At 41.3% G+C, this 22,978-nt stretch overlaps 1 protein-coding gene across 1 annotated transcript in view; it reads right to left on the bottom strand.

Moving 5' to 3' along the window:
* The window catches only part of serpinf1 (serpin peptidase inhibitor, clade F (alpha-2 antiplasmin, pigment epithelium derived factor), member 1), a 36,559-nt gene extending 14,137 nt beyond the window's left edge, over positions 1 to 22,422 (bottom strand). The window contains exon 1 of the mRNA XM_028806644.2: positions 22,260 to 22,422. The gene's annotated coding sequence lies outside the window, so the exon portion shown is untranslated. The remainder of the gene's footprint in view (positions 1 to 22,259) is intronic.
* Positions 22,423 to 22,978: the final 556 nt, after the last annotated feature.

Here is a 22,978-nt window from a genome sequence, read left to right as displayed (position 1 = left end):
ACTTTCAGATATAGCAGTCATCACAGCCATGGTTTCCTGAAAGGACAATTGTATCTATCAATCTAAGATCTGAGGATCAATCTAATACTCACTTGCTACAGTATGTTACTATGGCATTGGCAAGCATTTGGCTTCTGTGTTTTTGTCCCCTCTTGAGTAGTTACAAATTCTAAAAGTCTTGTTTCCTTAGATTTTTAGACCTGGTTTAGTGTGTTTCTTTTGGAGACTTATAGACACTGAATTTTTTGGAATCATGATTTTGGACTAGGAATCATGTTGGTTTGTTTTTTGTTGGTGCTTTTTGGCAAAGATAAATTTACAATCAGACACGTAAATAAAGAAGAATATTATTTTTTCATGTATTTTTAGTGTTGCATTGGTTTGCAGCCCCGAGATCTCGCATTTATCTGGTTTAGGTGCTGACAGGTGAGCCAAATGTTTAATATTTTTTGAAAACAAGAACTATTCCTAAATTGGTCAAAAATTCAAAATCTCAGAAAACTGAAAAATATAACATTTAAAAAATTAGTATTATTTCAGTCACATCCCAGGGCAAGGATTAACTAGAGAGGATGGATTTCTTGAGACTGTTCAAGTAACTGGACCTTCTCATTGGTCACATCTGCACATCTCTTGTTGCCAACTCAGCTTAACCGTGGATGTCTGTAGCTTAATTGTACTTTTTATTTGCATTTCTTTGAACTTATGTATTTTTGTAATTTCTTCCATTAAATTAAAAAATGGTAAAGCAAGAAATAAAACAATCCTTGTAGTCATCTATCTGAAAACCTGTTTAATTCAAACAGCGGATTTGAGCACATTGCAAGAATCAGCCATGGCTACAGCAACCGGTCCCTCGTAGAGCACCTTGACAACAATGGGTCTAGAGTTGGCAGTTCACTTAAGCTGCATGTCCTTGTACATGTTGGAGAAAACTCACACAGACACAGAGAGCACTTGCAGGCAACATGCAGATAACCAATGGGTGAGGTTTTTGATTGCAGGACTCTGAGGCAGCCATATTAATCACTAGGCCTTTCGACAGGGACCATCATGTAGCTGGTGGAAGCTAAGTGTATTTTATGTTTTAGTGTTGGTTTTTGTTAATTTTGAATGACTATTACTAATGTCATAAAGTTATTTTTAATTTCATATGTGATTTTGTAATAGTGTGCTGTCTCTTTACATGTAACCATGTTCCCTTTTCTTTGTTAGTGGAGCACCCTGTCATCACCACTACGGGACCCCCTCTGGCTATGTAAGTTGGCCATGAAGGCCTCAGAGTGGGAACTATTCATGGTTTAGGGGGTTTCTGTAAGTATCACTGTCTTTGGTTTTGGATTTTCTTTCTTTTTTTTTGTTTCGATTTAAAGATTCTTGTTACTGGACTTTGCCTTGGAATTTGTTTGCTGTGGGATGCCTTTTATGCAGCTCATTCTTTGCCTCTATTTGTTCTATTGAGCTTTTGTGCTTTATTCTCTCTCGTTTTGTTTATAAATCCTTACTTTATAAAGATTGTTTGCTTACCCTGTTTATACAAGCTGAATGTTGGCAGTTATCCATTCTCATGTGGGGCTTTTACTATACTACGGGAATATTATATTTGTTTTTTTGCCAGCAGGTAACCTTGGGGGCCTGGCTGAATATAAGGTTGCCTCTGCTGGGCAGATGGGCTTGGCTTCTGACCTGCTCCCTAGTTTGTTTTGGAGGCTTCCCTTTATCTTACTTTGGGTAAAACTCCTATTCAGTTACCTTATTCCATTTTTGAAATTGAATACTAAACTAACTAAAATATTAGAGTTACATTAAATGTTAATGATATCAGTATATAAAAAACTGCATTACCTTTACATTGAAATAAAATGTACAGTAAATGTCTCCTATTTCGCATTATCTTCAGGAGTATAGTAAAACAGAAAATCTTTCTCTTCAAAAATAAACTATTAGACCATCAGTTGTATCCTGGAAGACATGTAAATCATTAAGGCTGATCTTTTATTGCAGGTCACACATACAAAGACGAGAATTAGCATATAGAGAAAACAAAATGAATTGATAAAATTACAAGTGACACCTTTTGTGTCATCAGATTGAAATGCAAGGTGACTTAAGTGTCCATGCAGATTTTTCAGAGGAATGAAATACTGAAGTAAACAATTGCAGAACAAGCATTTGGTAACGGCTGGAATGAATGAGAATGAGTGAGTGCACATAAATGCAGAGCATGCAAAGGCTAGAGCACAGGGCATTGATCAACACTGAACACAATGTAGTGTCCTATGTAGGGAGTAAACCAAAAGTGGCAACAAAATACATGGGTGATAATCAGAGTAGGAGGAAATCACATGCCAACAGAGACTTGACTGTGATTGAGTTCTGTGGGAAGAATAGTTACACAGGCTGAGAAATAATAAGAATAATTGCTGCAGACACTCCTGGGAAATATAGTATTTGCAGATGTCTCTGTGGGAACAGACATGACCCAGAAATGGTTTGTGATAGACAGAACTGGCTCAGAAATTACCCCCAGAAATAGCCCTATAAGAGCCTCTACCTCCTCTGTCAGAGTAGAGTAACAGCAACAAGGCCTTACCCGGTGAGGAGACCACGGTATTAAGAAAAAAAAGAGGGGTTCCATTTCTTTGGTTGCTACATGTCTTGTGCTGAATATACTTTTTAACATACTTGATGTGTTTTCTTTTATTAGAAGTTACCCTTCCTAACTCTCTTCTGGACTGTACTGTCATCTTTCTGGGCACAGGGTCTGCTCCAGTTTGGCCTGCTTTGTCACAATAGATAGATTCATAGATGTAACATGCACTACATGTTAGACTGATGTAGATATGAAATGTGAAACATTAAACAGGTGATTTTAGTGATCCAATGATCCAGAATTATAAAATTGTAAAATATATTTTGAAGAAAGTTTATTATAGTTATTATAGTTTTGCCTTTTTATATTAGTTTTATTTCTGATCTGCTTGGTAATTCAGTTTAGTTTTAGTTTTCCTTTATCGTGTATTTTTAGTTTTTATTTCACAAAGGCCTTTCTATTTTATTTTTATATATATTAGTTTTAGGAATTATGGTATAGTTAAACAGCTACAATGGAGTTTAGTTTTGTGTCACAATCAGACAGAACTACACACTTAACAGGTTTGGATATGAGTTTAATGTTAGTGGAAGTTTACTACACTACATGGTCTACTATCTGGTTTTGTTTTTGTCTGATAAAATCAAGCATAATCAAAACCAGATACTGAATATTAACAATTTTATACAATTTTTTACATTTTTTAAAATATTTTCTATGTCATTTGTGCTGAACAAATTTGTACAGACTGTTGGCACGTTTCACACACAATGGGAAACATATGCAGTTTTTTTTTTTTTTACCTCCTCTTTGCTTGATCTGCTGCTGCCGCTGCCACCATCGCCTTTGTCATCGTCATCGTGCCGCATGATCTGCATCTTGTACGGCGCTTCAAACATTTAAAAGCCTGTACAGCAGCTGTCCTACTCTTTGTCTTTTATTTCCGGCTCCGGGCATGGTTAAATCTCTTGGCACAAAGTCTTGTCTCGCAGGACGTGAGTTCTTCATATTTTTTAGTTTATAATTTGAAAATGGAATAAGAATCTGAAAATCTAACAACATCACATTAAAGTTTGATAAATTCTGAAAAGAATGATACCAAATATATATATGTAGGTTTTAAAATAAGCCCAATTTAAAGCGTGACAAAAAAGTAATATACAAAATGTCACATAAAATCATTGCACTTTTAGGCTTAGGATTTTAAATATAGAGAGTAGATTAATTGCAGGACCCCTGCGGCCCATGTTAGCCCTTGTGTAAGTTTGGTTAAGATGAAAACTAAAAATATTTTGAGTAAATTATTATCTTATTTCAGTCTTTCCAGCTACATTAATAGTTTTGTCTAGTTTTAGTTTTTCTTTCTGGTTTTGTTAACTATTTTATTTCAGTTTACTAAAATGTTTTTTTATTAATAGTTTCAGTTTTTGATTTTAGTTTTCGTTAACCCTAATAACCTTGTTTTCAAGTTCTTACTACACAATACACTCAGGATAAAATTGGTAGCATTGCAGATCTGTCACTGGACAGTGACTGGTGGAGGGTTGGGTGGTGTTTAATAATAAATAGCATGAGAGGCAATGGACAGCCATTAAACAATAGACTACAATGCCAACATTTGATGCCCCCATATGAGCACATTGTTTCATTGAAGAATATCGGTCTAAGACATTCAGACTATATATATGGCACAAGATAGCTGGCAAGTTTTAATTTCATAGCTTCAAAAGCAGAAGAAGAAAAGTCAATCACAGCGTAACAAATATTGTGTTTGTTTTTGTTTGTATAAATCAGGAATACTCTCAAATGACTTCATATCTTTTTGATGATGTAAGATTTTTCTTTTCTTTTCCTGTTTCCCTTTTTCTAGGTGCAGTAATTAATCTGCTGCCTCAGTCCTTATGTGGTCTGACATCAAATCCCAGTTCAGAAACTTTGGGGATTTTTCTCCGAGTCCACCACTATATTCTCACACCCCAAATACTTGTGTATTGGATGAAATGTTAACTTTAAACTGGGTCAGTTGCATTAGTAATCCATCCATACTTGATTCCTTGCACATGATGCAGCCAGGTTATGCCCAGTAATGTAATAAGAACATTCAGAGCATGAATGAAAAACAGGTCTTGTATGGTGTTGTTTAACAATGCTGCAGGTTTATTAAAAATGTGGTTTTAATGTGTACATTTGGACTTTAACCCATGCATTCACTTTCTGAACCGGAAGGTGGCATCCATTCTGTATTTGCCTACTTAGGTCTACCTGTGAATGGTGGCTGGTGATGCCACCTCGGTGTACATTAAACCTCAATCCAGACTCCTCAGGTGTATCTGCCCATCCCATTCAAAATTTCTCAATGTGTTTAAGAAACATTTGAAGACTTTCTTCACTGTGAATTTCTGTCTAATTGAAAATGGCTTTGATAGGTTCTTTTAGCCAAGGAAGTGTAACCAGCTTGCATCTTGCATTTTGTTTTTGTTTTGAGCTCTTTGCCTTTTTCTGGGGTCACTAGTTTATACTTTTAGTCTGGCTTTTTCTACAGCTGTTGATATTTGGTATTACAGTAATTGGCAGTTCCATTGTCCTGTGTTGAAATTCCATGCCTGGTCACAGTCTGTGCAGGATTTTGGAAGGTGCATCCGGAAAGTATTCACAGCGCATCACTTTTTCCACATTTTGTTATGTTACAGCCTTATTCCAAAATGGATTAAATTCATTTTTTTCCTCAGAATTCTACACACAACACCCCATAATGACAATGTGAAAAAAGTTTACTTAAGGTTTTTGCAAATTTATTAAAAATAAAAAAACTGAGACATCACATGTACATAAGTATTCACAGCCTTTGCTCAATACTTTGTCGATGCACCTTTGGCAGCAATTACAGCCTCAAGTCTTTTTGAATATGATGCCACAAGCTTGGTACACCTATCCTTGGCCAGTTTCGCCCATTCCTCTGCAGCACCTCTCAAGCTCCATCAGGTTGGATGGGAATCATCGGTGCACAGCCATTTTAAGATCTCTTCAGAGATGTTTAATCAGATTCAAGTCTGGGCTCTGGCTGGGCCACTCAAGGGCATTCACAGTGTTGTCCTGAAGCCACTCCTTTGATATCTTGGCTGTCTTCCAGGATACAACTGATGGTCTTGTCCTGCTGAAAGATGAACCGTCGCCCCAGTCTGAAGTCAAGAGTGCTCTGGAGCAGGTTTTCATCCAGGATGTCTGTGTACATTGCTGCAGTCATCTTTCCCTTTATCCTGACTAATCTCCCAGTTCCTGCCGCTGAAAAACATCCCCACAGCATGATTCTGCCACCACCATGCTTCACTGTAGGGATGGTATCGGCCTGGTGATGAGCGGTGCCTGGTTTCCTCCAAATGTGATGCCTGGCATTCACACCAAAGAGTTCAATCTTTGTCTCATCAGACCAGAGAATTTTCCTTCTCATGGTCTGAGATTCCTTCAGGTGCCTTTTGGCAAACTCCAGGCAGGCTGCCATGTGCCTTTTACTAAGGAGTGGCTTCCGTCTGGCCACTCTACCATACAGGCCTGATTGGTGGATTGCTGCAGAGATGGTTGTCCTTCTGGAAGGTTCTCCTCTCTCCACAGAGGACCTCTGGAGCTCTGAAAGAGTGACCATTGGGTTCTTGGTCACCTCCCTGACTAAGGCCCTTCTACCTGATCGCTCAGTTTAGATGGCCGGCCAGCACTAGGAAGAGTCCTGGTGGTTTCGAACTTCTTCCACTTACGGATGATGGAGGCCACTGTGCTCATTGGGACCTTCAAAGCAGCAGAGATTTTTCTGTAACCTTCCCCAGATATGTGCCTCGAGACAATCCTGTCTCGGAGGTCTACAAACAACTCCTTTGACTTCATGCTTGGTTTGTGCTCTGACATGAACTGTCAACTGTGGGACCTTATATAGACAGGTGTGTGCCTTTCCAAATCATGTCCAATCAACTGAATTTACCACAGGTGGACTCCAATTAAGCTGCAGAAACATCTCAAGGATGATCAGGGGAAACGGGATGCGCTGGAGCTCAATTTTCAGCTTCATGGCAAAAGCTGTGAATACTTATGTACATGTGCTTTCTCAATTTTTTTATTTTTAATAAATTTGCAAAAATGTCAAGTAAACTTTTTTCACGTTGTCATTATGGGGTGTTGTGTGTAGAATTCTGAGGAAAAAAAATGAATTTAATCCATTTTGGAATAAGGCTGTAACATAACAAAATGTGGAAAAAGTGATGCGCTGTGAATACTTTCCGGATGCACTGTAGATTGCAACACTTTTTTTAAAAATAATTTTATTGATGAACAGTGTTCCTAATTCATTGCGTAAAAAATGTATTCATTCAGGAAAAACACGCAAATGACCAAGCTGTACCCAACAGGACTGATTTGGGCACTAGGTCATCTCATTTTCATGAACCAGTGTCAATAAATAGGAGTAAGTCACGCTGAGCCACCAGAGGGCAGCGTGTGCAAGTTTTAGCCTAGAGAAGCACACAGCTGGGATGAGAAGGCCAAAGTTCTTGTGGTAAGGATGTTTCAATGTAATGGAAAGAGATAAGTGCTGGGGTGTAACCGAGGAGCTGGACTCCAAACCTCCCCTCCCCGCAAATCTGACCTCAATATGTAAACAGCCTGCCTGACCTATCGATGCCCTAACTGGACTAAGACATCTGCACAGTGACCTAATAATACCCTGAGAGTAATGACCACATGCAGACAGGAATGATCTATGCTGTCTGTTTACTTTATGGTCCCTCTGTGACCATACATTGAAGAGACATCTCCATCCTCAAGCAACAGAGAGTGAAGGGATGGAATCTCCATTCTAACAGCACCACTAACCCTGAAATCTGTCAGGATCCACTGAGAGCTCAACCCATCCATGAAACTGCCACTCTGTTAAAAGCCCCAGTTAAATGTTTCAGTGTCCCAGCACCATGCTCTACAATCCAGAGTTTCCCAAGAAGTCTCTCCACCCAGTTGTTCATCAGTAATTCCTTATACTGTAGAATTCGTAGAGTTCTTAATTTATATAGCACCGCACTGTGTAGAATGAGGCAGATGCGATGTCCTATCTGGACTATCTAGTCGGGTTTTTAGTCCTCATATTACAAGGACACAATAACAATAGAAAAATGCAAAACAAGCTGCTAGATGTCTGATAGAATTTCAATGTTCTTCACAATTTTATAACTTGAAAACTCCAAGCAGCATCCAGCTCAACTAAATGTGACTGTCAGAGTGAAGACAAACACTTTCAGAAACCTCTGGAAAAACATGTGCATCACATCCAGCAGAACCATCATGAGCCCACAAGGAGATTCTGAGCAGCCTACCATAACACTGTTTGCGCTGACAAAATACAGTCATGACTTTGTAACACTGCAATGGACTGATACCCTCTCCAGGTATGGATTCTAAACACAGGTGGGTAGCCATCTTCCCAGATGGAGTGGGTCTTTTTTCCCCCCAAAGACTAGAACTTTTTTTTAAGCTTACCGTTTTCTTCGTTTTCACTGTATGTTATATATTTCCCTGGCCTTAGGGTTTTTCGTGAAGAAAAAAAAAATTGAATAGAGATACAAGATAGTGCTATTTTGCAACATGGACATTTATTTTGTATTATATGCAGTGCAAGGCTTTGTCCCTCATTCTGATTCTTAAAACTGTCATAAGATTGGTAATTGCAAAGCACAATTCAGCCAAATGGTTTTGTTTATAATTGAACTGAATACATAAACCCTGTGAAATCACTGTAAAATAGAACACAGTATTTGACAATACTAAAACATAATGTTACATACTTTTTGATATGAAGCAGGATCAGCAGCAAAAAAAACATTAACAGTTAAGCGTAATTTTTCAACTTTGGTTGCTCTAAGTGTTGTTTCAATATTTCATCATGACTGGTTGGTAATCTCATTAAAGGCAGGAAGTTTCCTGGGTTCACAGATCTGCTGCTGCATTGGTGACCACGGTAGGGCACAGGGCCGGCCTTAGGCCACTGCAACCTATGCGGCCGCAGTGGGCCCCGCACTTTCATAGGCCCCGCGCTAATTCTAGGTGTAAATTATTAAATTAAACCATTATAACTTATAATCATGTATAGGTCAGCGTGTTTATTCTGTTTTTATGTTTTTACGGTGTTTTTTATCTATTACGTCGTTGTTTCAAGTGATTACGACAAGTAAATAAAATTGAAAAAAAACTGTAGCTGCTCGGGTGCTTTATCTCTAAACTCGTCATTTAGGGGAACTTGGGGTAAGATGAAACAGACACCGTTCTTAACCTTATGATGGCTCAGCTCAGTGAAACCAATCAAATAGGAGGAGCTATTTATGGAGATGATGTTATCGATTTTTTGGATGAATAGTTTGAAATTTACCGGCAGTGGTTTAAATTTTCTCTTTTCTGCCAGACAAAGATTTTTTCACCGGTGAGTAAAGCTTGTTCCTCAGAAACAAGCGTTGTATAAAATTCGAAGATCCTGTACATTGATAACCCACCCTATGTTAACAGTCAGCCATAGAATCATCGGCACGTCAACTTGTATCTTTATACAATTTGTTTTATGAATAGTCTCTCATTTCAAATGTTTAAGATAGTTTTACAAAATAACATAATGTGATTCGTCTACCCAAACGATTGTTTCATCTTACCCGTAGTAGGGGTAAGATAAAAAAAAATTTTTTTCACAAACACTTGCTCAAAACGTACCGATTCATCCCTAAGCGACAAGCGCATGAATATGCAGATCATTAACAATAATTTGACTGAAAATTACTGGTAAAAAGCAAAAAATGTGGATTTGACAAGGAATTTTAAAAAGTGGTTCATCTTACCTCAAGTTCCCCTAAATTGGTAGACTTAAGGTATTTTTTTAAATTTTATTTACTCGTAATCAAATGCAAACGTGACATAATCAAATGCAAATTGTCGTTCAAACGTTAAATCACGTAATCAAATGCAATAACGACGTAATAAATCAGTAAATACTTTATTTTGTTCATTTTTCATTTTTTTAACTGTGGCATCTGGTGAAAGAAGCTTCTCGCGCCTCAAACTAATCAAGAATTACTTGAGGTCAACAATTCATGAAGATAGATTGAACAATTTGGCAATTCTTGCTATTGAGCGTGATCTATGTAGGAAACAAAATTTTGATGTTATACTGTATGACTTCGCTACACGCAAGGCTCGTAAAGTAAAGTTAATTTGATCGTGATTTTGTACTTAGTAAAGAATGAATAAAATGCAAAGACGAATTTATTTTCTAATACAAAATCTTAATTTTCACTTATTATCCTTATCCCTACCCCGACTGGGCCCCGCGCAATCCGTTTCGCATAGGGCCCCGCAATTGTTAGGGCCGGCCCTGGTAGGACATGACCTCTGCCGCTGACTTTACTAGATGTCTATTTTCTGGGATGTTTGCTGCTCTTTTTCTGTCCAACATGACTGAGACCTGACTGATTTCTCAATAGACTGGACAAAATCCTTGGCTGTTGTGAGTGCAGCTTAATGATAAGCTCTATGTTTGTGTTTTCCAATAACTAAAATTTAGACATTTTATGCAGTTTAATAAATGGAGAACTGATAAGTTAACCCCATCTCCCCTATTTGGCACCCTGTCATTTTCACTTAGAGCACAGCAGACACAAAAGGTACAGTTGCTTTTCAAAGGTATTAGCTTTGTTTTTGGCATTGTTTTGTCTTCCCTTGGAGTATTGTCTGGCCCTTTTGATTTACTAGACGACCCCACCAGACTCTTAATTGACTACCTTTGCACTGGTTTCTGCCACATTCACTCGAACTCTATAACCAGTATGAGCCCTAATCGAAACGGCGCAAGCTAACCACAACAGATTACGTCAGTTCTAATTCTGCAGAATTCCTGTAATTTGTCACAGTCAGACCTCACAATAGCATACTGCACTCGAGAACCGCAATGTTGTAGACTTAAGCAGATGCCCGTGGTGGTAGACAGTTTTCCATCAATGCCCTTACTGGACACGGTAACAGAATCTGGTACCAATAAGTATCACCCGCTTATTAGACATTTTTATCTAGCAGGCACAGTTTTTGAATTCCTTTACAGTTGGAGCACAGGCAGGTAAATAAAGTGACCTGCTCAGGTAGAGTCGGAGCTGGCAAATCAACTAGCCTCCTGGTGGTGTCGAATCCAATTCCTTCAATGGGTCGTGCCGCTTAATGAATTCAGATTGACACGGGGATCGTGTGCTTGACTGAGAAGGAACACAACTAAAAATGTGCAAAGCAAAAACAATTACATCGACAGTGTGTATATTCAAAAATATTGTCCCCACAATGTTATAGCTTAGTAAGTGTTAATCTGCAGCCTTTTACTTTCGTTTTCTGAGAAGAATAGTGCAGTGGTTGGGGCTGCTGCCTTGAACAGTAGATGCGGCGTCCTGGGCACAAACCCTCTCACTTCGTCGTTATCCACGTGGAATTTGCAAGTTTATAAACACCCAACATCGACAGCAAACCCAACCCAAAAATAGAAACCGCATGTATTCGCATGGCTTTTTTTCTCTCACATCTTTAAAAATATTAAAATTCGAGTTGCGAGTCCCTGGGAATGGAATTTAGTGGGCCGGAGACCGTTATATTATTTTGTTATCAAAGCTGTTGTGCTGGGATTGTGTTACTGGAACCGCCTTACTACCGTGATGAGACAAGCAGCCATCGCGAAGCAGAACTGGGGCCCTTAGCGGTTCGGGAACTGGAGCGGAGCCTATTCATCTGAATGTTATATGACAGTCACGGACATTCATTTAACCTCAAAGAGTTAATCTCTTCTGTCTGGGATTTCGAGAAGCTTCTCGAAAGAGCCAAGGGGCTGATACTTTTTTTCGGCAAATGTGTTTGAACTTAAAGGGTTTCTTTCCATGCTCACCTGCCTCAGAAATCTGCTGACGCGCACCTTCTCCTTTTGCTGTTGCTCCGGGGACCGACTCAACCCTGCCAAACCCCCGCCGGGTATTATCTAAAAACGAGTCTCGCTCTTCTGCTGACAGTCAGGTTATTTTAGCCAAAAAAAAGAAGCCCCCACACACAAACCCCCCGATCGCTTAGCTGGATTTCCTGTCGAGACTTGCCAGCAGATAGACGGATCAGCTTACCACAGAGCCCCGCGTCCGCAAGGCTTTCCACATGGAGTTCATCTTCACGATGATTATTTTAACTCTTAACAGAGAACATATCAGACATAATTAAGTACATCTGCGCGATGGTTCGTACATTTAGGCATCTAGGAAGTCACTGAGTAACAAACGAGGAAAGGGTGCTGAATGAAATCACTCCACCCAGCCATCCATACCTTCAGGCTAGAAGCGTGATGCCCAGGTGGTGATTCAAGTGTGGATGCAATGCCCGCCCGTAGTAGGGCTCAGTCAACGGACATTTTTGGACTGTTGCGAGATATTAAATCCCACGATTGCACCCAAACTGTCAAATGAATTTGACTCCTCGTGTCGTGAAGCAGCATGTCAGACGTTAGTGTCGTCAAACTAAGCTCCACTCACCTTTTTATACGCTTTGTTAAAGCTGCCGTTGATAGATAGAAACCCAGCCTGCTTAAAGCACTCGCGCTGACACTTAAATTCGCCATTTCGGACGACTTCGTAACTGCAGCAAGCCCGGATTCGCATTGGGGATTGAACTGTAGTCTCAATGATTTGGATATTATCTATATCTAGACATTTTTAAATACGAAATAGCGTTCACGTTGCCGGTACTTATCCTGGAGGCAAGTACAGTGGTGTGAAAAACTATTTGCCCCCTTCCTGATTTCTTATTCTTTTGCATGTTTGTCACACAAAATGTTTCTGATCATCAAACACATTTAACCATTAGTCAAATATAACGCAAGTAAACACAAAATGCAGTTTTTAAATGATGGTTTTTATTATTTAGGGAGAAAAAAAATCCAAACCTGTGTGAAAAAGTAATTGCCCCCTTGTTAAAAAATAACCTAACTGTGGTGTATCACACCTGAGTTCAATTTCCGTAGCCACCCCCAGGCCTGATTACTGCCACACCTGTTTCAATCAAGAAATCACTTAAATAGGAGCTGCCTGACACAGAGAAGTAGACCAAAAGCACCTCAAAAGCTAGACATCATGCCAAGATCCAAAGAAATTCAGGAACAAATGAGAACAGAAGTAACTGAGATCTATCAGTCTGGTAAAGGTTATAAAGCCATTTCTAAAGCTTTGGGACTCCAGCGAACCACAGTGAGAGCCATTATCCACAAATGGCAAAAATATGGAACAGTGGTGAACCTTCCCAGGAGTGGCCGGCCGACCAAAATTACCCCAAGAGCGCAGAGACGACTCATCCGAGAGGTCACAAAAGACCCCAGGACAACGTCTAAAGAACTGCAGGCCTCACTTGCCTCAATTAAGGTCAGTGTTCACGACTCCACCATAAGAAAGAGACTGGGCAAAAACGGCCTGCATGGCAGATTTCCAAGACGCAAACCACTGTTAAGCAAAAAGAACATTAGGGCTCATCTCAATTTTGCTAAGAAACATCTCAATGATTGCTAAGACTTTTGGGAAAATACCTTGTGGACTGATGAGTCAAAAGTTGAACTTTTTGGAAGGCAAATGTCCCGTTACACCTGGCGTAAAAGGAACACAGCATTTCAGAAAAAGAACATCATACCAACAGTGAAATATGGTGGTGGCAGTGTGATGGTCTGGGGTTGTTTTGCTGCTTCAGGACCTGGAAGGCTTGCTGTGATAGATGGAACCATGAATTCTACTGTCTATCAAAAAATCCTGAAGGAGAATGTCCGGCCATCTGTTTGTCAACTCAAGCTGAAGCGATCTTGGGTGCTGCAACAGGACAATGACCCAAAACACACCAGCAAATCCACCTCTGAATGGCTGAAGAAAAACAAAATGAAGACTTTGGAGTGGCCTAGTCAAAGTCCTGACCTGAATCCAATTGAGATGCTATGGCATGACCTTAAAAAGGCGGTTCATGCTAGAAAACCCTCAAATAAAGCTGAATTACAACAATTTTGCAAAGATAAGTGGGCCAAAATTCCTCCAGAGCGCTGTAAAAGCCTCATTGCAAGTTATCGCAAATGCTTGATTGCAGTTATTGCTGCTAAGGGTGGCCCAACCAGTTATTAGGTTCAGGGGGCAATTACTTTTTCACACAGGGCCATGTAGGTTTGGATTTTTTTTTCTCCCTAAATAATAAAAACCACCATTTACAAACTGCATTTTGTGTTTACTTGTGTTATATTTGACTAATGGTTAAATGTGTTTGATGATCAGAAACATTTTGTGTGACAAACATGCAAAAGAATAAGTAATCAGGAAGGGGGCAAATAGTTTTTCACACCACTGTATATGAAGATAGGACTCAGTCCATCTTAAAAGCACTTTCCTTTACACTCAAACTCATTTAGACTCACCAACCAAGTGGACATCTTGTCATTAAACTGCGAGAAAAAAACATGAATCTCTAAAGGAATTTCACAAGAACATGATGAGTACAGCCTCCACTAAAGTCGAGATGGGGTCCAGGAAATGCAAAGAGTAGCGGCACAGTCCCTCGGTTAATCTGTTTTATGGACGCTCTTTTTTTTCTGCAGCTCTCGGGGCTGCAAATTGGGGAAGACCAAAAACTGGCCCTGAACTGGACGTTCATCTATTTTCGGTCACACATGGGAAATTTAGACTCGGTAAACGAAAGTCCCTTTTGGAAATGCACAAGTAAGAGGAGAATTCCCCGTATGCACTATTAAAATTGACAGCGCTGTAATGGCAATTTACTGGGTTGTGTGGTTCCTCATAGAACCACTGTTTGACAAAGAACCCTTTTAACTCCGAGAAGAATTCTTTGCATATAAAATCGGGTGTTTGGACTTTGAAAATGTTTCTAATATGTGGCGAAATAAATCTTTAATAAATTTTAGGCTGTTATTGTATGCAGCAAGAGTTCTTTTAAAAACAGGAACCCATTAGTATTTCACAAATCTGTTATAATCCATTGATGTTATTTATGGAGACTGTTACAGATCTAAATAAATCTGGAACCTTCGTGTGGATGGTGCTTTAAGGACAACTAGACCACAAATTGTGTAGCGCGCTGAAATCTTACAAATTATTTACGCGGTGACAACAGTAGCCATAGTTTGAACCTAACATCCATCCATCCATCCTCTTCCGCTTATCCGAGGTCGGGTCGCGGGGGCAGCAGCTTGAGCAGAGATGCCCAGACTTCCCTCTCCCCGGCCACTTCTTCTAGCTCTTCCGGGGGAATCCCAAGGCGTTCCCAGGCCAGCCGGGAGACATAGTCCCTCCAGCGTGTCCTGGGTCTTCCCCGGGGCCTCCTCCCGGTTGGACATGCCCGGAACACCTCACCAGGGAGGCGTCCAGGAGGCATCCTGATCAGATGCCCGAGCCACCTCATCTGACTCCTCTCGATGCGGAGGAGCAGCGGCTCTACTCTGAGCCCCTCCCGGATGATTGAGCTTCTCACTCTATCTTTAAGGGAGAGCCCAGAAAACTCATTTCAGCCGCTTGTATTCGCGACCTCGTTCTTTCGGTCACTACCCATAGCTCATGACCATAGGTGAGGGTAGGAACATAGATCGACTGGTAAATTGAGAGCTTTGCCTTATGGCTCAGCTCCTTTTTCACCACGACAGACCCATGCAGAGCCCGCATCACTGCGGACGCCGCACCGATCCGCCTGTCGATCTCACGATCCATTCTTCCCTCACTCGTGAACAAGACCCCGAGATACTTGAACTCCTCCACTTGGGGCAGGATCTCGCTCCCAACCCTGAGAGGGCACTCCACCCTTTTCCGGCTGATGATGAATACAAAATTTGGACAGCGTTTTCCCTCGCCCGGACGCGGGTCACCGGGGCCCCCCTCTGGAGCCAGGCCTGGAGGTGGGGCTTGATGGCGAGCGCCTGGTGGCCGGGCTTGCACCCATGGGGCTCGGCCGGGCACAGCCCGAAGAGGCAACGTGGGTCCCACTTCCCATGGGCTCACCACCTATGGGAGGGGCCAAGGAGGTCGGGTGCAGTGTGAGTTGGGTAGTGGCCGAAGGCGGGGACCTTGGCGGTCGGATCCTCGGCTACAGAAGCTGAACCTAACATATCAGAGAATAACGTGACATAATCCCTCCGCCGGTCTTCCTAACACGCTTATTTCAGGGTCGGGGTCGCTGTGCAGCTGGGGCATGTCACAGCAATCAAAGTGAGTAAGGCAGAATTAACACCCAGACAGGCCGCTACTCCATTGCGGTGCGAAGACACACACGAGCGAATTTAACAAGGCCACTCCATTTACCCTGCATGTCTTTGGACTGCGTGAGAGCAAACCGGGGCACACGGTGGAAACCCACTGGTAATAGAGGAGAACGTGCAAAGTCTATGCAGGAAGACGTGGGTCGCGAACCCCTAGTCAAATCCGACCAACTTCATTATAGAGTCTCCGGCAGTATCGGATATGAAGGCAGCACGCAGCAGGCCAGTCACCACAGATTACTGTAAATGACCGCTAAAGAGTTAACTTAAGCTCAACTGCACCATCACCCCACACATATCCCCCTTCACCTCAGCCTGTTGCTTCCCAATTCCAAATACCAAGACTGACTTTATTTATTTTATGTGCTATACTTTTTTGGCAATGACAGAAAGCATTGAGCTTTTTTTTGTGTGTGTTTGAACGCATAATGTCTGGATGGCAGCAGCTTGTGAGAGTTAATCAGAATCAGAAGAGTCAAAACCGCACATAAAGCATGGGGTGGGTGAAGTGACACGAGAGCAGCTCTTCAAATGCACATGTGGACGGGAAGGAGGAGACTACAGTCAAGCATCCATCCCACTTGAAGGCTAGCGGCTTCACAAGCACTGAATTATTCAATAGAAACGTCAGCTGAGGCCGAGGTCCACGGTACGGAAGCAATGAAAGGTGCCTGATCGGCCTTGACCTCGCAGTAATTAGGTGTCCCCAGCATAGCGTGCCGAAGTAAAACGCTGCGTCTCAACTCGTAGCCTTCCGACCACGCTTATTCTGCCCGATCGATTTCTTCTCACTCCTTTAAAACAGATGACATTGCTGCTCACCAGTCACTGTGGGAGATCTAACAAAGCAAATTAACAAAGTGCATGCATATTAACATCAAACGTTTCGATTACTGCGTCAAGAGGATAAGTAAACTGACAACCATAGTGAGAATGAATGTAATTTTCAACCTCTTAATAAAAATGGAACAAATGCAATCCACAGTTGATTCCACAGAAGCGTGACACATCAAAGAAAGATAATAGAGCTATGGATGTCCGGGTGTTAATCCTTAAAAGGTTTTTAATTAGGCAACACTCTCGAGCTACAAATGTATTGCAGTAAAAGCTTACGCGGGGGTTAAAACTGTACGACCCAACGTCCTGGGTTCGAATCGTTCCGGCCACACTGTCCTGTCCGTTCATACGTTGGTTAACCGACAATTCCAAATGTGGATGTGTACAGGAGTGCCGCCCTGTGCGCAAACTCCAGCCGACATTGGCTCACACAACGCTATGTTGAATTGGGGGGTTTTTCGAGTGCCAAGGCTTAACACGCGTGATAGCTGCAAATCATTAAATCCCAGATTTATGAACATTGTAATAAACAACCAGGCGCCGACGCGTAGACTCATAAATCATTCATAAAAGATGCGGTGCTTATTCATTTAATCTGCCGGCTGTTCCATGCTGCGAATGAATCCCACCTGACCGCTGCAAGACACCGCATCATCTCCTGCACCCACACAAAAAGGATCTTCCTGGATTAGTAAAACTCGTAGATGATGCCATCTAAAACAAATCCGCTTTCTTGATCTCAGAAGAAAATCCCAATGCAAAAAAGAAGCAAGCTTTAAAGTTAGTTTTAGGAACCTGTCAGCTTTAACTACAACTAACCTGAGCAATTAAAGCACCGTCGAGAAGTGAAGAGTGTAAAGTCTCCATCCGCGAGCAACGATCAAGGCAAGAGCAGCAGCTTCACAGGCAGCCCCAGTCAGGGCTTAAGTTGCCCGTTAACGATATCGGAGCAGTTAAAGTTCTGAACTTGTAAATCGTCTCGGATAAGTAAGTCCGTCAGATAATCAAAGATGATATTGTTAATTTAAATAGGTGTTTGGAAATGTATTTTATGGACCCTCAGTCTTCTCCTTCTTTGTTCGTTTCTGTTTCTTTATGATGAAGATACTTAAGTGCTGGCGCTGTGAGGTTAGTCAGTATTGAGGGAGGGATCAGTCATTTTCTAACCCGCATAATCCTAAACAGTGTCGCGGGGGTTAGCCGGAGCCTATCCCAGCTAGCATTGGGCGCAGACAGACCCTGAACGAACACACACATACACACCCACATTTAACAATACAGTATCGCTAAACTACATGTCTTTGGACTGTGGGAGGAAAGCGGAAACAGACACGGGCAGAGCATGCAAACTCCCCACAGGGAGGACCTGGGACGCGAACCCTCGTCTCCTTATTGCAAGGCAGCAGTGCGCTACCCAATATGGGGGACAAAATGAAATAAATATGCGGAAAACTGTGTAGTGAAATGTGACAATAAACAAGTAAACATTTTTTTATTCAATCATTTCTTCACATGTTTATTTCAGTGACACTGCATGCAGGGCCGGATTTTCCTATAGGCTAACTAGGCTTCAGCCTAGGGCCTCAAGATCAAGAGGGGCCTACGTTCAAATTGTTAGCAAAATTTTATTATCTCTCATGTAATTTACAAACTTAAAAATGGAAGGTGAAAGGGCCTCATAAGTGGAATAGCCTGGGGCCCCTTTTCATATAAATCCAGCCCTGACTGCATACATCATGAAATATGCAATGGAAATGGTAGCTGTCACTTTAACTCATCAAAGTTGACTGGGTGGGCTCTAGCAAGTACTGTGTTTTGATTGGTGAATGTTCAAAGTTGAGATTGTGCGAGTCGAGGTGAATGCAACAGGTTTGACCAGAATGACTATGTGAAGCGGCAACTTTAATTCAAGGAGCTCATCAGGAGTCCGCATCTTACGTAGGCCTATCCGCTGGCTAATACTCAACTGAAGAGCAGGAGCACCAAACGTCACCGCAGGTCCACGCCAGCAGTTCTAGGATGGAAGTTAAGGTTAGGGGTTAATATGGTTAGCTTGTTGAATAAATGGTTAAGGTTAGGATTTGATGTGGTTAGCCTGTCAATCATTTTGATTTGTGACGACCTATAAATGTTTATTACAAAACCGCCCTGAAACTGCTGGCGTACATGTATGGTACTGTGGCTCTGCAGGTTCATACATCTCTATCTGCTGTAAATGTAGCTCCATCATGGCTAAGGATTTAAGTCCACTCTTCCGATGATTCACTAATCAAAACACAGAATTTGCTAGAGCCCACCTTCTCAGCTTTGACGGGTGAAAATGACAATTTTGACTTCATTCGGCATTTCATGTTATGTGAGGTGTAAATGAAATAAATTTAAGAAATCATTAAATAAAAATATGAAGAAATAGGCAGAAAAACATTTCATATATTATATTTTTGTTAACTGTCACATTTAACAACACATTTATTTATTTATGCACATATGTCTGAAGTATTCCTTCATAAGTTACTTATCTGTTGCACTTGCAGTGCACTTGGAACTGGTTTAAAGCAGAGCAACTAAGAACTCTTCATCTTAACAAAGTATTCACCCATCCATCCATTTTCCAAACTTACTTTTCCTGGGTAAGTTTGTGAGTGTCATGGGGCAGCCAGAGTCTATCCCAGTAAGCACTGGGCATGTGCCCAGTGTCTATCACAGGGCGAACACACACAGAGACCACATACTTACATCAGGGTCAATTTAACATCACCAATCCACCTAACCTGCACATCGTTGGACTGTGAGAGGATACTGGAGCATCTAGAGGTAACCCAGATGGACATGAAGAGAACAAGCAAACTGCTAGCAGGGAGGGCCTGAGACGTGAACTCTGGTATCACTCCTGCGAGGCAGCAGTGCCACCGTTGTACTAGCATAACAAATTAAATAACTAAAATTGAACCAATGAAATACACTGAGTAAAAACAGTTATCTCAGAGGCTGTAAGCATATAGAGCTGGGGAAAGCAATATAATCAAATAAAGTGTTTAATTAACTGCAAGACCTACAATTACAAAACTATAGTTTGAATGAAGGCTGTTACCATTCCAAATCTATGTGTAAAAGAAGGATACTTTGAAATTTTTCTAATAATTTTTTTATTAATATGTGGCAGTGCTTGAAGTGAAAAAAATCATTGTTGGTAATCTGTTTATGGTGATATTGTGACATATGATCAATTATTTGGAAATGCTCCCCCGTGAAGATCCCTAAAGAGGTGCCAGTATTGACTGGTATGCTAGGAAAAGGTGACAATATAGTGAAAATAAGGTCATTATGTTATAGTCTACTAGAGAGTGTGGTCCCTTGTGCAAATTTATGAAGTGGTGTCGTAACTCAATGGTATGCAAAGAAAAGCTACCGGTAATGTATGTTGAAAGTGGAAGAGATACCAGTATGCATACTGGTGAGTACTGCCCAATGCATACTGGTGAGTACTGCCCACTTCAAGCGCTGATATGATTTAGATTTGGGTCCTTTGTCTTGACTACGTATAGGACTGCTGCTATACACTCTGGCCCCAAGACCCCTGAATTTATTTAGGATGATTGTAGAAGAGTAGCTTAAGTTAATTGATTTTTATATAAAAATTATAAATTATAAAAATGCATTGGTTATATTGGTTATTAGTTAGCAACAGATCTCTTACTAGCCAAGTGTCATTGTTTGTTATTTATATACAGTATATATATATAATATATTTGGCATCTGCAAAGTCTTAATTTCCCCTTGAGGACAAATAAAGTATCTATCTATCTATCTATCTATCTATCTATCTATCTATCTATCTATCTATCTATCTATCATATAGTGCCTTATCTATCGGCCTCGGTCTGTATTACTCCATAAAATGTCTTCAAATAGCTGTGATTAATAGAAGTAATCTCTCCAAGCCCAAGGTTGTTCACTTGTGTATTAAGGCATTGTGAATGAAGCTAAAAGACGCTCCTAATGTATACATCTTGGCAGACAGTTCTGGCCAAAAAAGAAGCCTTGGATTTTTTTTCTTGTTAGCCTAGCGTAGCATAAAAACCCATGGATAGCGATCTTACTAGAATAAACAAGTAATTAATGGGCGCTAAAAACAAAACAAACAAAAAAACAAAACAATAGAGCTCGGAATCATCTTGTGGCCTCAGGCTTTATCCTGGTCTAGCCCTGACCTGGACGCCAGTCTTTCTCACAGCACACACATTAGTTTAAAAGTTGAAAGGCAGTTCAGCTCAGAACAGACCGTTAGCCCTGGTTCAGGACGACTGCTTGATAACGTATTCGATGTATCGACGGATCTTTGCGTGTCTGAAATTCGATCACAGCAGGAGAAATCCACTTTTGGAGTCCCGACAACAGAGAAAGAGCTCAAGCCCTTGGGTCTGTCACGTCAGTACCCCATAATGCCACAACCACACGACCACTAACTCCACCCCAACCCCCAACACACACACCATCCCCCAGTACGACGACCAAACAAAAATCACGAACTGTTGAAAGGGGGACTGCCGCTTTCGGGTTATCCTTAAGGTGGATCTGACAGCTGTAGCACAAGTCCTTTACGGCTTCAGGCTTCTAATCATCGCCATTGAGCCTACCCAGCGTCGCCAATCTGCCCGGATTCACACGATCACCAGAAGACCGGACTCAGTTCGGGAAGGCGTCTCAGCGGGGTCCAAGTGTTGTGAGGTGGCATCGCAAGAAAACTAAATCATTGAGAAATGATAAGATTGCTAGAAACAGCCTAGCAAGGGTCCAAACTCTGTCATAAAGTAATTCAAGTAATTACATCTTGCCTGAAGAAGGGGCCTGAGTTGCCTCAAAAGCTTGCATATTGTAATCTTTTTAGTTAGCCAATAAAAGGTGTCATTTTGCTTGGCTTTTCTCTACATTCATAATGGCTAACACGGTACAACTCCCTAGTACTATAAAGTAATTCAATAAAGACAGAATATGTGTGAAGTGCAAGTGCATGGGGGACAACTCGTTTTCGGCTGGTCTCATTTGTGTTGTGTTGGAAGAGAAAGCAAAAAGTGCGCGAGTGGCAGTAGAGAAGACGAAGGAACGCCTCGGGCTCACATGGATCCTAAGGGAACCTGTCCGCAATCAGCGGGTCTGGGGCATTGTTAAGGAAAATATGCGCACCCTATCAGTAAATTGCGTGGAAGCGCTCTCATCACAATCCTATTTAACAGCGCATCCAACCCCATAGCCAGACAGACAACAAAGACATATCCACTTTTTGATGTTCATGAATGCGAGTACAGAAACGTTTTACTGTTGGGTGACTCTGGACAACAAACTCATGACATAGCCAACGCTTTTAACGGGACTAGTTCGAAACTAAAAAGGTCCCATAACCCCTAGAGATATGGAACCCCATTTCAAACCCACTGTTATTACGTGTCTACTCGAAGTGCTACCCGTTCGCGTTCAGTTTTGCTCGATTATTTATTTTCACGTTCCCGTTACCTTGCTTTGGTCCCTTCTTCTCCTGGCACTCGATGGACTGTTTTCTACGCCAACAAAGCCCCTATGCCGCTCAGACACCGCACCGCGTAGTTTCCAGGCTGCCTCGCTCTTTCTCCGAACTTCTTGCTGGCGCTGACGTTTCGTGTCTTTATGAGGAGACTCCCAGCCGGAGGAGTGGTAGGACGAAGGAGGGGGAGAGGAAGGGGCAAGCAGACAGAGACAGATTCGTGGCCGTGCAGTTAATCCAGGATTCTAAACAGTAAATCCGAGATGATATAGTGCCTTGCAGTTTGGAAAACATTAAACTAAAAAGTCAATATTATTTTTGTCACGTATTCGTTAAACACGGGCTATACTTAGAGTGAAGTTTGTTATGGTTGCTCCCCGGGTTCTCAGTCGTAAAGCAACAACGAGATTATCGTTAATACGTAGAATAATAAAGCGCAAATAAATATGTACGAGTACGAGTATGTTACATGCATCGATAAACACCGAACTCCAATCTACTTTTCTAAAAAAAATGGTTACCAGAACAGGCAATTGAACACATTTTCGACATAGTAATAAATAACCTCGACCTCTAATATCTGCTTTGTCGTTAATATAAGAACGCAATAGGGATATGTTTTTAATAAACAGCGCATCGGGGTTAAATATTTTACAAGAGCTGATGGAATTTTAGAGAGTGCAGCACCTCTTTAGACAAAGCGCATTTGCAC

Source organism: Erpetoichthys calabaricus, chromosome 8 (genome assembly GCF_900747795.2).
Source record: "Erpetoichthys calabaricus chromosome 8, fErpCal1.3, whole genome shotgun sequence".
Lineage (NCBI taxonomy): Eukaryota > Metazoa > Chordata > Cladistia > Polypteriformes > Polypteridae > Erpetoichthys > Erpetoichthys calabaricus.
This window is presented reverse-complemented; position numbering and strand designations above follow the sequence as displayed.